The following is a 15,265-nucleotide window of genomic DNA, read 5'->3' as shown; positions in this document are numbered from 1 at the left end:
CTTAAAACAACACAGGTTTATCCTCTTACAGTTCTGAAGGTCATTCAGAGTGTCATGAGTGTCATTAGGGTCACATTTCTTCTGGAGGCTTCAGGGCAATCTGTGTTCTCACCTTTTTCAGTTTCGAGAGGCTGCCTGTGTTCCTTGGCTTGTGGCCTCTTCCCTGTCGCATTACAGCCTCTTGTCTCTGTCATTACCTCTCCTACCACTCATTCTGATCCTCTCGCCTCCCTCTTAGAGGACTCTGCTGATTACACGGAGTCAACAATCTCCTCATCTCAAAATCCTTAACTTAATTACATCTGCAAAGTCCCCTTTACCGTGTAAAGCAACCTATGCACAGGTTCCAGGGATTAGGATTGGACATCTTTGGGGGCCATATTCATGCTACCACACCAGGCTTGCCTTACAAACTCTGAATGCTTAAACTTTAATATTCCCCTTTCTGACCACAGCCTCTTCTGCATTTGCCTCGCCTGTCATCTCCTTTGACTTGCTTTTCAGTGGCTCACGATCTCAGCTGAGGCTTCAGCTGGGCTCTTTCAAAGGTTGGTGCCTTCTCCCATTCTTCAGAGCAGTTTCCCAGATGCCTTTCCTACTTGCCTCAAGTAGACGATTTTACCCTCTACTTAAAGAGCTTCCTCATATGTATTGCTTCAGTGATTCTCTTTTTCTCCCTGTGCCACCTTTGAGGGAGGATACAGCATTTCTAGTCACACACACACAAAAAGTATTAGAGAACAGTGTTTGTTTTACTGAAGGTTTCATAGGTAAAAAAGATAAAGGAGTGTTTACCTTGTACATTTCCTATGATGCTTCAAACAAAAATCCCCATTTTCTTTTTTTGGTTTTTTTGCGGTACGCGGGCCTCTCACTGTTGTGGCCTCTCGCGTTGCGGAGCACAGGCTCCGGACGCGCAGGCTCAGCGGCCATGGCTCACGGGCCTAGCCGCTCCGTGGCATGTGGGATCTTCCCGGACCGGGGCACGAACCCATGTTCCCTGCATCGGCAGGCAGACTCTCAACCACTGCGTCACCAGGGAAGCCCTGAACTCATTTTATCAACTTTCTAGTGCAGGGATTTTTGTTTCCTACTACTTGGACTCTGAACTGCCAGCCAGCGTGTGGGATGTGGTCTTGTGTGTATTAGGGTTTGGGTAGGTTCCTCCGAAGAGCATTGGAGAGGTATGAGGACATGTAGGTTGATATTCTAGGGCTCTAACAGGGACAGCTCCTTCTAGAAGTAGAACTGGTCTTTCGATTCTGTGTGATCACAGCCCCAGTCCCTGGCTTTTCCTGGTACCTCCATGCCCCTTCCATTCTGGCCTCAGGACAACGGCAGCTCCCTCACACAACCCTTGTTCTGCCAGATTTTTTCCCCAGGATTCACTTTTTTTTTTTTTTAACATCTTTATTGGAGTATGATTGCTTTACAGTGTTGTGTTAGTTTCTGCTTTATAAAAAAGTGAATCAACTATACATATACATATATCCCCATGTCTCCTCCCTCTTGTGTCTTCCTCCCACCCTCCCTATCCCACCCCTCTAGGTGGTCACAAAGCACTGAGCTGATCTCCCTGAGGAATCAGCCTCCCTGACTTCAGACTATACCACAAAGCTACAGTAATCAAGACAGTATGGTACTGGCACAAAAACAGAAATATAGGTCAATGGAACAGGATAGAAAGCCCAGAGATAAACCCACACACATATGGTCACCTTATCTTTGATAAAGGGGCAAGAATATACAATGGAGAAAAGACAGTCTCTTCAATAAGTGGTGCTGGGAAAACTGGACAGCTACATGTAAAAGAATGAAATTAGAACACTTCCTAACACCATACACAAAAATGAACTCAACATGATTCATTTTAATTTTGGTAAATGTTACATTTTTTATACCTAGTTGCTTCTTTCAATTCTCTGCTGTGTGCATTACTTTGGTGTTTCCAAGTTGGCTCCTGATTGGCTTGATCACAAAAAAACAAACTATTATAGTGAAATGTCATATTTTTTCAGTTTGTTTTTCTTCTTAGACAAGTCTTCAAATTTTCCTTGGATTCCAGTACTCGTCACTGTAGGATGCATACACATATGGATCCCTCTCTTTCACTAGTCAGCCACTCTGTAGAAATATGCAGTTCAGTATGGTAGCCATTAACCACTTGGGGCTGTTTAAAGATAATAATAATAATTAGAGTTAAATGAAGTTAAGAATTCAGTTCCACTGTTACATTAGCCACAAATCAAGTGCTCAATAGACACATGTGGCTAGTGGCTATTGAGTTGGACAGTGCAGATATAGAACATCTCTGTCATTGCCGGAAGTTCTATTTGACAGCACTGTTTTAGGAGGTAGGGACCAGATCTGTATTGTTGCAAAACCTGCCTGGCACATGTGCGACCAGGTGGATGCACCAGAGAATGTCTTCCTGGCTTGAGCTTTACCTAGGGCTGCCAAGACTAACATGCAAAATCTTTGTGAATCGATGACATTACCAGGTTACACTCCCCATTGGCTCCATGAGGGCCAGTCAGGGAGCTCTTGGCATCAGAGCAGAGAGGGGGTTATTCTTGGAGGAATCTTCCCAGTGGTCTCATCTCTGTATGCCGAGGCTTCTGTCATCCCTTGACTTCTGACTTAGGGTCCTGGCTGCGTATTAAATGATAGAAAGTTTTTCTGCATCTTGCAGCCCAGCAACAAAGAAGTTAATAACTCTGGAAGACTGTAATGGCTTTAGGATTGGACCAGGTGTATTGGAGACTATAGAAGTTCAATCTTCTGTCTGTGCCCTCGAAAAGCATCTGCCCTCAATGGCCTTTGTCTCCCCTGGGACACAGCACTGGAATCTGTATCATCTAGGGAGGTACCTCCCCTCACCTTCTGCAAAGAGGCTGTGTGAGGTGGGGAAGGGTCTGTGATACAGGACTTAAGTTCTGACCTCTAGGCCCAGTGGCATCAGAGCTCATGGGCTAGTGTCTTGGGACATATGAGCACTATACCTTTTTAAACACATACATTCTAGAGCTTTGTTGTTCTCCTTTCTGCTATTTTATGGATATCAGTCTTGTCTTCCTGGCTGGGTTGTAAACCTCGAGGGCAGGGGTCACTGCCCCTCTGAGAGCTCTTAGCACTGGGCTGGCCATGTGATAGATGCAGATTGATAATCAGTCAGGGTGATTTGGGGGTCTGATGTTATCTTCTTTCCTGTGTGTATAGTGAGCGACAGGTGATGTCTTTCCCAGTGATCCATGTGCTCTAATTGAGTATCTTGGGTACCTCTTTATCCCAAATTAGTTTTTTTCTGTTCTTGATTTCAGAATATGTTCATCATCACATGGAGACATCATATGTCTTCATCACCGTGGGAAGAAACAAATTGATTTGTTAACTTCTGAAATTTTCAAGTGAAAAAGGAATTTCTTTCCAGGACCGCTTGATGAGTTTTAGTGACAATGTTCCACTGCACACCTCCAGGGGGCGCCACTCACAGTTTTTTCTATGTGAAGAGCACCCCCTTGAGTTGTGCAACACAGGGCCCTGAGTGCTGGATTTGATAAATTCCCCCTATGTCTTTTACAATACCATTGTTTTTATTCTTTGCTCTGCCGTTTTCACCTGTGGTAAAACCTGAAGGCATGACAGCATAACTTAGGTGACTCTTCAAGGTCTCTGGGCTTTGCAATTCTAGAACATTCTATTCACAAATTGCTTGTAAGACACTACCAGTTTCCCACTAGGAAAAATAAATTGGTAGTAAAGATTCTTAAGCTTCTTCCCCCTCCTTCCTTAGCAGAGAGCAGTAGAGGTTCAATGCCAAATGACTCATGCTAAGGTAGCTCAGTCCTTTGTCTCATCCCCACTGGTTGGGACTGGTAGGAAGCAGTATGAAGAGTCTGGCTTAATGGACCTTGAGAAATCCCCCTGCCTTAAATTTCTTCCACTGGCCAGTCCCTAACACTCGAAACGAACTAGAAGACATTATTTTTTTTTTATATCAAGTAATGCTTCCTGTAAAGAATTAAGGATAGGTTTAAAACAAATGTATTAGTGTTAGAAATCAGAGTAAGGTTACCCTTGGGGATGATATTGACTGGGAAGAGAAACAGGAAGTTTCTTGGCTGCTGGGAACGTTCTGTTTCTGCGTTTAGGTGTGCCCTCTATGAAAGATTTATGGGACTTTACAATTATAACTTGCATATCTTTCTGTATGTTTATAATGCTTCACAATACAGCTTACTTAAAACAATTCTTAGAAGAGAGCCTCAGGAAGCATTCACAGATATTTATAACTTAGTTAAAATAAGGAGGTGAGTTTATTTCCAAAGGACAGTTAGCAGTGTGCTGGGATACTGGATACTGACAGGAGGAAGAGGAGATGACGGAGGTAAAAGGGCAAACTTGTCCGCTTTGAGCTTCTGCCTGGGGCGCATCCCGCTCTGGTTCTTCCGGGAACCTGTTCAAGCCCCCAGTGAATTGGATACCTTGTCCTCAAGTCTATTCTCATTCTCCTTCAAAGATATAAGAGGTGAGCAGTTTGTCGAGAAGACTGGAATGAAGAGCGGCTTCTTTGGTCCAGATCCAGAGCTGGCAGTGAAAGAAGGTGGTTCTCTTGGACAGTTAGCTTCAGGGAGAGAGTGGAGCCAGTCCTTCCTTCCGGTGGAAAGAAAACCAGTGTATGCTCTAACCAGAGCATGACCTGGCTCTGTTAGATGAGAAGAGACCAGTGACCCATGGCCATTTGGGTATCAGGTGTACAAAGCTCTGTGTTTATATGTTGGGGAAGAGGGGAGGTGCGCAGCTCAGCTGGGAAATCTTCCCGCCTCACTCTCCCTGAACCAGCGATGTCCCTTCATCCCCTATCCTGTCCCTTCCCTTCTCCGTGACACACACGGGGTGCTGGGGCCAACAGCCCCACTTGCATATGAGCAGATGTTCTGTTTCCCCTCCAGCTGGTGGGTCACCCAGTTCTCCTAAGTCTCCATCCAGCTTCTGAGGAATATTTAGGCTGTACAGGTGATTTCCAGGTACACACTGGCAAAGCTGGCCTTGTTCAGGAACGGAAATGGAAGGAAGCCTTTAAGAAAATGCTTGTTTGGCTTTCAGACACCCTCATTCATATTGCCCATAAAATAGTTATTATGTTCTCAACTGGTGCCCCGTCTGTTTCTTCTGCACCACCTGGGGCCAAAATTTGAGGCTGGAGAAATACCAATATATCCTTCTTGTTGATGTTATTTTTTTTCTTCAAGGACTTTAGTATTAGTTAGATGGCAGTTGCACAAAGGGACCCCACACCAGCCGTCCCCAAGGAGTCCTTGCCTTACTATTTTGTTTCCATGGAACAAATGAGCTTCATTAGCAATAGGCCCACCATCTCTTTGTGTCCCTGGTCTTTGTCTCAGAGTAGAAATAGAACCCAATCTCAGTCCTGCATAAGTCTGTTTCCAGCTAGTTTATTGTAGTCTGGACCTTGTCAGTGCTTCCTGTTCCAGAGGTTTTTCCTCAAAGAAAGAGGCTGAGGAAAAAAAATGTCATGTCTCCTAAGAAATGCCAGCAAATGTGAAGTCAGATATAACCGCTTCTGGAGTTGGTAGTTAAAATAATACCACCCTGCATTGGTAAAGCAGTTCGCATGGCACTTTGATAAGCTTCAGCTCATTTGCTTCTCCTAACAGCCCTATGAGGTGGTAGGCATTATCCACATTTTACAGGTTGGGTGACCCATTCAAGGTCACACAGCTCTTCGTATGACTTTCAGTAAAGTGTTCCTTTTTTTCTGTTCTCCCTGTTATCAAAGATACTTTAAGGTCAGTAATCAAAGTAGGAAGCCAATTGTGAGGTTTATGTTTAGATCTGGTTGTATTACTGGTACAGTGCAGCAAACGGTTTGGAAAGACCCCCAAGTCAAAGCCTGTTCAACAGAGAGCATCTCCCTTCACAGAGCCCCTGTTGCCTCCTGACCCTGCTCACCCCATCTTCAGACTCGTCTGTGTAGCAGAGCATCCCCAGCTTGCTGACATGTGGTGAGGGACCTTGAACTTTGGGACCTGTTCATATTTTTCCTAACCTCAAACTTTCCAGGTTTATTTTTGCAAACTTAATATTCATTGAACTGCTATATTGACTCCAGAGACCCTAAGACAATGAAAAGACGTAAAATCTGAGATCTGGCAAGAGTCTAATAACAGATAAGACTGTGGGCCACGCCCTTTTCTAGGAGCTTCACATGTATTAACTCATTTAATCTTCACAGCATCCCTTGGTTATCCCCATTTTTCAATTGAGAAGGCTCAACCTGAGCAAGGCATTTGTCCCAAATCACAGAACTAAAAAGTGGAGGAGCTGGGATGTGAACCCGGGTTAATTCCAGAGTCTGAGCTCTTGGTCACCTCAAGGTGAAGCTGCAAGGGGGGCGTCGAGGGCAAGCCCTCTTTTTCATCAATATAGAATTCACATCCTGAGAGCTAAGTCCATCCTAGGAGATCATTGGCAAAGCACTTTCTAAACATCTTAAATGGACACTAGGAAATTTTCCCAAAGAGGAAACAGAGTTGTTGGCTATACCGCTTCTAGATCTGACCTCCAAAAAGAGTTACTCATCGCCCAGCGTTCTCCAACTTATGGCTGATTCCTGTATCTGTGAAATGAGAGTGCCCTCTTTAGACTCTTGGAAACTCAGGCTCAGATCAGGAAATTAGTATTATATTTCTTTGTTTCCTTGAGAGCAGAATGGCATTACACACTTCAAGTCAAACCGCTGCTCACTTACAGGTAAACGTTCCCAAAAGTTGTCAGTGAAATATGGATTATAAGTACCAGTTCCATAACAGGGCAACCGGGAAGCACTAATTTAAGATTCATAGATATCCAGCAACGAGTTATAGGGGTGGAGGGAATCCACGAACCTGAAAAATTGTATGCTACCTTTGGATATGTGTGTATATATACACTTTTTTCATTAGCGTCTCAAAGGGATCATGACCCCAAAACATTTAATAACTATGACTATGAAGACATTTCACTAAATTATTTACGTGTAGCTCTTCTGTGAGATCCCATGGCAGACGATGAAAGCACCGGTCTTATGAGTTTCAGGGCTCATCATAATCTATATAATTTTCACTTTACTAATTTTCTTTGCCTCGGTAAAGAATTGATTCAAATAAAACCTTTGTACTGCATGTATTTACAGACTGGATTTTTCCATCTGCCACATGGAGACTTTTTCATTGAGCCTGTCAAAAATCGTCTGCTGGCTGAGGGAGTATACCACCCACATGTCATGTACAGGAGGCAGAGGCCGGGCGTCCCAGAGATGAAGGAGCCAACCTGCGGATTAAAGGGTACTGTGACTTAATCTCCTCACTGGATGGAGGAGTTTGTTCTGTTCTATTATTGTTTTTTTTTTTTTACAACGAGACCTGCTCTTCTTCAAATCTGTTATCTCTTCCCCATTCTGTGGCCAGAAGATATGCACCCTCGTACCCTTCACTCCTCTGTACTCAAGTCTCTGTATTCTTAACGGGAAAGGAAAAAGGGATCTCTTACATCCTTGCCACATTAGTTGATGATATTTATATGGTATTCATAATGGTAAATTTTTTTTAAGCTTCTTCTGAATCCCTTGGAGGAAAATAGTTTAAATTACAAACGATGCTTTGCAGTATCAAGCAATGTTATAATACATTAGCGTGGAATATTACTAGACAGCTTTTCATATCTGCATATGGAAAGCAGATTTAAATATTTGACGATGCTGATAATGATGTGTGAAGAGAAACTGAGAAAATACCAAGACGTTATCAAATGATGAATTCAGCTAAGGTTCTTCTGGCTGCGTTTTGTTTGTAGTCCACTACAAAGTATGTTATCTGCCCCCGTGTCTCGGGAATGATCCGAACTGCTCCTCTCTGCCTTGTACTAAAGAGTTTCAGGTAGTTTTCAGAGCTAAACTGACCCAAGTTATTCCCTTGCGACGCCCATATTCTCTTTAATATGTAGGAGATAATAGTAATGCATAAAGGGCCACTGGAAATTGGGACTTTTAAAAAATATTATTTAGTTTCTCCTTTCTTCAGAGGAAAAAAAAATAGTGGACTAGGGAGACAGTTACCAAAAGGAATCCATAATATTATTTATGTGTCTCAAGGATTTAGAAACCGTGGACCTCAAAGGGAAAATAGATGAGGAAGGAATTAGGGATAGTAGATTCTGATAAGTGTTTCAGAGGACTCAGAACTTGAGCTTTGCCAAGTAGGAGAAAGAAAGGACAAGGGGAGGAGTAATTTCTCTGCAGACATCATCCAGACCCTAAGATAGATGGTAACTTTCCTGGGAGTTTCTTCTGTAATCTTAGCAGAGTATATGCAAGCAGTAAGAAATTTTTGAGTCTATATTTTCTGTATACAAAAATGGACACCTGCTTAAATTCCTTAACTTTAATAAGCTATTGGAACTCTGACCTAAATTAGATAACTTACTATCTAAATCTCCTTCCAGAAAGCACCAAGAGAAGAGACGCATCATCTGGTCGGTCCGATTGATTGATGTACCATTCCAGATAATTTAGTTTCAGTGTGAATTTTTAGGACTCTGTCACCAATCCGATCATCTGGAAGGATTGGAATAGTTGGAATAATTGCCCAATTCCTATTAATAATTGCCCAATTCCTATTAATAATTGCCCAATTCTTATTAATCTTGGGTGATGGATGACACTTTGTATGTGTGATTTGATAGTTTTTAGATCACTAGGTAATTAATATGGCGGAGGGAGTTACTAGGACAGTGAGTGAATTTGGCTGGGTAATTGCTCCTGTAGGCATGGCTGCTCTGTGAAATGAGTTAGGCTATTCCTCATCCACCCACTTGAACCCATTCTCTCCTTTATAACTCCCCTGTTGAGGTAGAGTTGAGTAATAATGTGTTGAGAATGGCATGCCTTTGGTCATAAAGGCAGAAGAGATGAATAGGAAAAGAATGAGGTTTACAAATGTGATGCCCCCAATAGGTCACACACAATACCACAGTTATAGTGCTTGCAATACCATTTCATCATTGTGCTTCTAGGCCAACCTTAAGACCTACCACTACTCTGAAACCTTCTCTGATTAATCCCACCTTGGAACAGTCTTTGCATCGTGAATTTCTCCACACACATCTTCTAAAAGATACTCTCTTATACTTCTTTAAAACCCAGAATGTCAGAAGTGAACAGCTTTGTCAGAAGGACTTTTGAGAGTGCCTAATGTAGCCTCTTTCTCTCACCAAAGAAGCAACCGTGGCTCAGAGGAGGGAGTGAATTTTCAAAAGCATCGAGGCAGATGGTGTTCAGAATATAACCAAGCTCCTAAGTCAAGGTTCTATTATACCTCGGGCCTTATACTCTGTCATGTTTATCCTTTAAGTCTTCCTTGAATATAAATCTTGTTTTATCAACTATCTGGAAAGCCCCATTAGAGTAGGAACTCCCTTCCCAAACAGTATGTAACATAGTGTTAGGTGCAAAGTGGAAAATCAGTAAATGATTGAAATGAAATGAAGAGTGACTTGTAGCCACATAGATGAATCTAGAGTGCGCTGGCATCCAGTCCACATAACATAACAGAAAAAAGAAATGTGTGATTTCTAGATGTTAAGGAGGTGTCAGTTCTTTGTGACGATCTCCCTCCCTAAGACAATAATTGTGACTCAATACTAAAATGACAGCTAGAGATTGCAGAATAAGCTAATGTGCTTGGTCTCCCCGAAACAGGTAATTGCAGTGTTCTTGTACCATGTTACCCTGCAGAGGGGATGAAATTCACCAACACTAGGCATGTCATTAGCCCACGTTAAGGTACACCTCGTGCTTAGGGAAGTCAATGCTGCCAGATAGAATTACTGTGATTGTATCAAGAAAGACCACCTTTCCTTGTATAAAACATTCCTTCTTCATAATGTTCAAAACAGGAACACCCTTGGTATTGAAAAAAAGATGTACTTTAAAAGTACTCTAGTACTTTAGGAGAGAAAGTATATCAATTACTTTCCCCTAAAATGTGTCCCTTCACTTACATTCATTTCCCAAATAGAAAGGTACTCAGGAATTTCATAAGTCCCTTTTCAATATGGCCCAATGTAATTAACTCCTTTTTTTTCCCCCAGAACTTTAATGTGATACTATCTTGTTATCGATTTGATCAATTTGAACTAGAATTTCTTAACCAGTTTTGTTTGCTGTTCTGAACCTTGTATTTGCCGAGCCCTGTCCAAGTTCTTGTTTACTCCAACTTTCTGGAATCCATGTTAAATCATGGGAAAATACAACTTGCTGGAATTAAATCTAGAGCACATTTCAAAACCTCGTTTTATTGACATTGACAAGCTCCCTTCTCTTAGGGTTTTTAGTGGCAATGTATCACACTGGGACGTGAGTGGCTCTTAGATGGAAGTATCCAGGGGAAGTATGGTTTTGGGGACCTGGGGAAGGGGAGTCAGATAGGTCAGATGACAACAGTTGCAGGGTCATCTACGGCAGAAAGGGGTCCAGGTAGGTAAAATCAGGGTTTGGGATTTCATGCATCAGGACACTAGGCTAGAAACACAGGGTCTGTTTCCTGGCATGCGTTTTTTCTTTCTTTCTTTCTTTTTTTTTTAACATCTTTATTGGGGTATAATTGCTTTATAATGGTGTGTTAGTTTCTGCTTTATAACAAAGTGAATCAGCTATACATATACATATATCCCCATATCTCCTCCCTCTTGCATCTCCCTCCCACCCTCCCTATCCCACCCCTCTAGGTGGTCACAAAGCACTGAGTTGATCTCCCTGTGCTATGCGGCTACTTCCCACTAGCTATCTATTTTACATTTGGTAGTGTATATATGTCCGTGCCACTCTCTCACTTCGTCCCGGCTTCCCCTTCTCCGTGTCCTCAAGTCCATTCTCTACGTCTGTGTCTTTATTCCTGTCCTGCCCCTAGGTTTGGCATGTGTTTCTGTGTTCAAAATTTATTCATTCATTCAACAAGTATCTGTTGGGTATCTTCTTTATGTCTGGTGCTCTCCTAGGTTCTGTGGGTACAGTTGTGAATAGGATATAAATCTTGGTCTGAAGAGTTGACAGCCTGGATATAGGATGTGGGTAAGTAGGGATCTGGTCCAGGTTTTTTTGTTTGTTTTGTTTTTTTTTTTTTTTTTGTACGCGGGCCTCTCACTGTTGTGGCCTCTCCCGTTGCGGAGCACAGGCTCCGGATGCACAGGCTCAGCGGCCATGGCTCACGGGCCCAGCCGCTCCGCGTCATGTGGGATCTTCCCGGACCAGGGCACGAACCCGTGTCCCCTGCATCGGCAGGTGGACTCTCAACCGCTGTGCCACCAGGGAAGCCCTGGTCCAGGTTTTGTCTTTAAAATATGTGATAAGGCCATGAAAGGAAATGAAATTTTAATGTATGTATTGGGCTTTTTGTTACACCACATTGTGTTTGTGCCAGGACATGTAGCTGTAATTCATTCATTTTCTCCGCTGTAGATAGTCCATTATGTGACTCTTCCACTTGGACTAGTCTCCTGTGAGTGGATCTGAGCTGCTTCCAGTTTGGGGCTATTAGACATTATGCTGCACTGTTTTCTGGAACACAGATTCATAGGGTTTTCCAGGGCATATACCTAGTAGTGGAATGAAATCATTATCTCAAAGGATATATACATCTATGACCTTACCAGACGATGCAAAATTGCTCTCCAAAGTTGTTCAAGAGCAGTGAATCTAATAGTTCCTATTGTTCCATATTCTGTCTAATACTTGCTATTCTCACGTATAAATTTTGCCAGTCTGGTGAATATGAAGTGATATCTCTTTATGCTCAATGTTGAAGTTACACATATTCCATGGTGGAGTTGGGTCCCAAATCTATGGCTTGTGGCTATAGATTCTCCATGAATAGTTTGCTACCCTGTACCCAGAGTCGAAGCCCCGAGAGCCAAGTTTAGGTTTGCTTACTTGGTTCTTTGTTTTCTGGTTCACATTTTCACTTAGTAGATCCTAATCTGACTTTTCACCTACGTGCGTCCTAAACTTGCCTCTTTTCTCCAGAGCAGAAGTAGGGAGCAGCAGTTGCCCCAGATCAGCAGTGGGCCTCAGTGCATCAATCGGGGTTAGCCAGAGAAGCAGCACCAGTAGGAAGTAGATATTGAGAGGATTATTGCAAGAAATTGGTTTACATGATAGTGGAGGCTGGCTAGGCAAATCCAAAATCAGTGGGCAGGCTGTCAGGAAGGGCAGGCTGCAGCTTTCAGGCACAGGCCGAAGCAGCTGTCCATGGGCAGAATTTCTTCATCTAGGAAGTCTCAGCTCTGCTTTTAAGGTCTTTTAAGTGATTAAACCAGGACTACTAGATTATCAAGAATAATCTTAAAGTCAACCAATTATGGACTTCCATTACAGCTACAAAATGGCTTCACAGCAGCACCCAGGTTAACGTTTGGTTGAATAACTGGGACTGTACCCTAGCCAACTTGACACATAAAAAAGATCATCACACTACATCTTTTACTTTTCTCTCTGAGTTTCTCTGATTTCTCTGTATTTTTCTTTTTTTGATTTTTGACCTCTAAGGACTTACCCCCTTTCTTAATGCTGTAAGCTTTGTTAGGGGCTTAATACCGGGAGAGTTTTTCAGAATATCTTGTCTACCATATTGAAGTCCTGGGTGGATTTCTTACCTAAGTCATTTGGAAATCTTTGAGTTGCTTTTAAGTGGCCTGCACAAATATTAAGTATTATAATAACATTAACAATCGCTCATTAGAATTAGCGTATCAGATCACTAATCTTATATCGTGTTGGGAAGGTATTGTTTATAGTTTTGTTCCGATTTAATGGAAATTGAGTGAGTTGAAGATCTAAGCAATCACCATACTCCATGTTGAGTCTAAAATGCACTGTTAGTTTTCCTTGGCTAACAGCAAACTTTCTTGGTACAACCTGCCTGAGACTTATCTTGAATTTCTTGATTACCTGATTTCCTCATGATTATAGCTGCTCTGCGGTGATCCATGCTATCCCTTGCTATGAGGTAGTTAATATTTTAATTGTTGTTCTGTACTTTTAATTTTTTCTTTTAGTGAAGTGTCATGTTATTTTTAATTACCTGCTTTCGGGACTAGTAGGAGGATTGGCAAAGTGCTTCAAGCTTTTACTAGTGAGAGGAATGAGAAAACTTTTGGAGAGAATTTGGGGAAATACTTCATGTGTGAATGTATGGGAAGATAAAATGGTCACCCAGTGAGTTTTGTTTGCTTAGTAAAATCCAAGACCAAGACTACAGGAACTCAGAGCACCGACATCTCAGCACAGTTGCTTTGTGGCAATGAGATACTCATTTATCCAGTCAAAAGCCTTTATCCATTAGCCAGACCTCACCACGGTAATTCCTTTCTTTGCATTTTCCCAGCACTTGACAATTTTTGACTCATTTCAGGTACATACATTCCCGCTCCCCAAACAGGAAACAGCTTCCCTAGGAAACATGACACCTGCTCATTTTACCTCCTGCAGTGCTCTGTGCTGAGCATGTGCCATCAGAGTGGCTGGGACTGCACCGAAGTTTGGGTAGAATCTGGAAAGGCAGAGATCGCTGGGGAGTGCATGCTAGGCTGGGAAGGGGACTTAGATCAGTATGAGCAAAGGATCAGTTTCAACTAAAAGATGATTCCCTTATAGGGCAGAAAGTTTTAAGTTTGAAGAAATGTTATGTGAGTTGTTAGCTACTAAACTCTACTTCACTTCCTACAACTCTGTAGGGAAACACGTGAGGTATCTTGATGAGTAGTGGCTCCTGGCTTTGCCCTTGGTCATCCTTGTGCTTCCATGTGCCTTGGGTGGGGACGAGAGCAGGTTTATCCTGTTCTGACCAACCTCTGGCTTCCTCCTGCTGCCTGCAGAGACTGAGGCAGTGGTCTCATCGCTCCATCCCACTCTGGTCTTCTTACCACTGGAGCCATCAGTGGCCGTTACTGGACAGTGATACTGTCCCTAAAAAATGGATGACTCAGTCTCTAGCTTCAAAGATCTGTGTGGCAAACAAACTCCTGGGTTTTCTTCTTTTATTCGTGTCTTCAATCAACCCACATTACCAAGTCTTGTCATTTCTGCCACCTAAATAGTTTTCTAAATATGTCTCCCTTCAACATCATAACCTCTCACTTGAATTACTGCAAAGTCTCCCTGCCCTTGATCTCGTCCATTATAAATCGGAGAAACATTTCTAATACATAAATCAACTCATCTTTCTCCCATGCTGAAAGCTTTCCAGTGTACACTCAGAATAAAGACCCAGCTGTTTAGTAAGTTTTAGGATCTCCTTCTCTGTGTGACTTTTGCCTTTTTCTCCAGTTTCATCTCTTATCACTCCAAATATAGCCTTGCCATCCTGAACTAGTGTTTATTCCTCAAAGAAGCTGCCTCCAGCCCTTGCCCTTATGTTCCTTCTTCTGAAACATTTTCTCCCCAATGCTTTACTGACTCACTTCTGTTTTTCTCTAGGACTCATACATGACTTCCTTTAGAAAACCTTCTAGACTGCCCCTCCATCTGCATTAGGTGCCTCTCCTGTGACTATTATCACCAGTTGCTTCCCCTGCCACAGGCTTTATCATATGATGAACCTCTGTCAGTGTCGTTTGCTAGGCAATAAGATCAACAAGGATAAGAATCACATCTGCTCATTCACAGGTTTGTCCCCAAGATCTGGCAGAGTTTCTGGCCAGGGTAGGAACTTAAAAATGTTGAACTTCTAAGTATTGATTTTGTTTATCTTCTCAAAGAACCAGCTTTTAGTTTTATTGATCTTTGCTATCGTTTCCTTTATTTCTTTTTCATTTATTTCTGATCTGATCTTTATGATTTCCTTCCTTCTGCTAACTTTGGGGTTTTTTTGTTCTTCTTTCTCTAATTGCTTTAGGTGCAAGGTTAGGTTGTTTATTTGAGATGTTTCCTGTTTCTTAAGGTAGGATTGTATTGCTATAAAATTCCCTCTTAGAACTGCTTTTGCTGCATCCCATAGGTTTTGGGTCGTCGTGTCTCCATTGTCATTTGTTTCTAGGTATTTTTTGATTTCCTCTTTGATTTCTTCAGTGATCACTTGGTTATTAAGCAGTGTATTGTTTAGCCTCCATGTGTTTGTATTTTTTACAGATCTTTTCCTGTAATTGATATCTAGTCTCATAGCATTGTGGTCGGAAAAGATACTTGATACGATTTCAATTTTCTTAAATTTAG

At 42.2% G+C, this 15,265-nt stretch overlaps 1 pseudogene across 1 annotated transcript in view; it reads left to right on the top strand.

The window, feature by feature from the left end:
• LOC149749525 (A disintegrin and metalloproteinase with thrombospondin motifs 12-like) overlaps positions 1-7,623 on the top strand; it is a 145,385-nt pseudogene extending 137,762 nt beyond the window's left edge. Inside the window, exon 3 of the transcript XR_016392621.1 lies at positions 7,196-7,623. The product of XR_016392621.1 is annotated as an A disintegrin and metalloproteinase with thrombospondin motifs 12-like (transcript). The remainder of the gene's footprint in view (positions 1-7,195) is intronic.
• Positions 7,624-15,265: the final 7,642 nt, after the last annotated feature.

The sequence above is a fragment of the Delphinapterus leucas genome, chromosome 3 (genome assembly GCF_059928025.1).
Source record: "Delphinapterus leucas isolate spDelLeu-1000000601 "Yukka" chromosome 3, BTC_Dleu_Yukka2, whole genome shotgun sequence".
NCBI lineage: Eukaryota > Metazoa > Chordata > Mammalia > Artiodactyla > Monodontidae > Delphinapterus > Delphinapterus leucas.
Note: the sequence above shows the minus strand (reverse complement) of the source record. Positions and strands in the feature narration are given on the sequence as shown.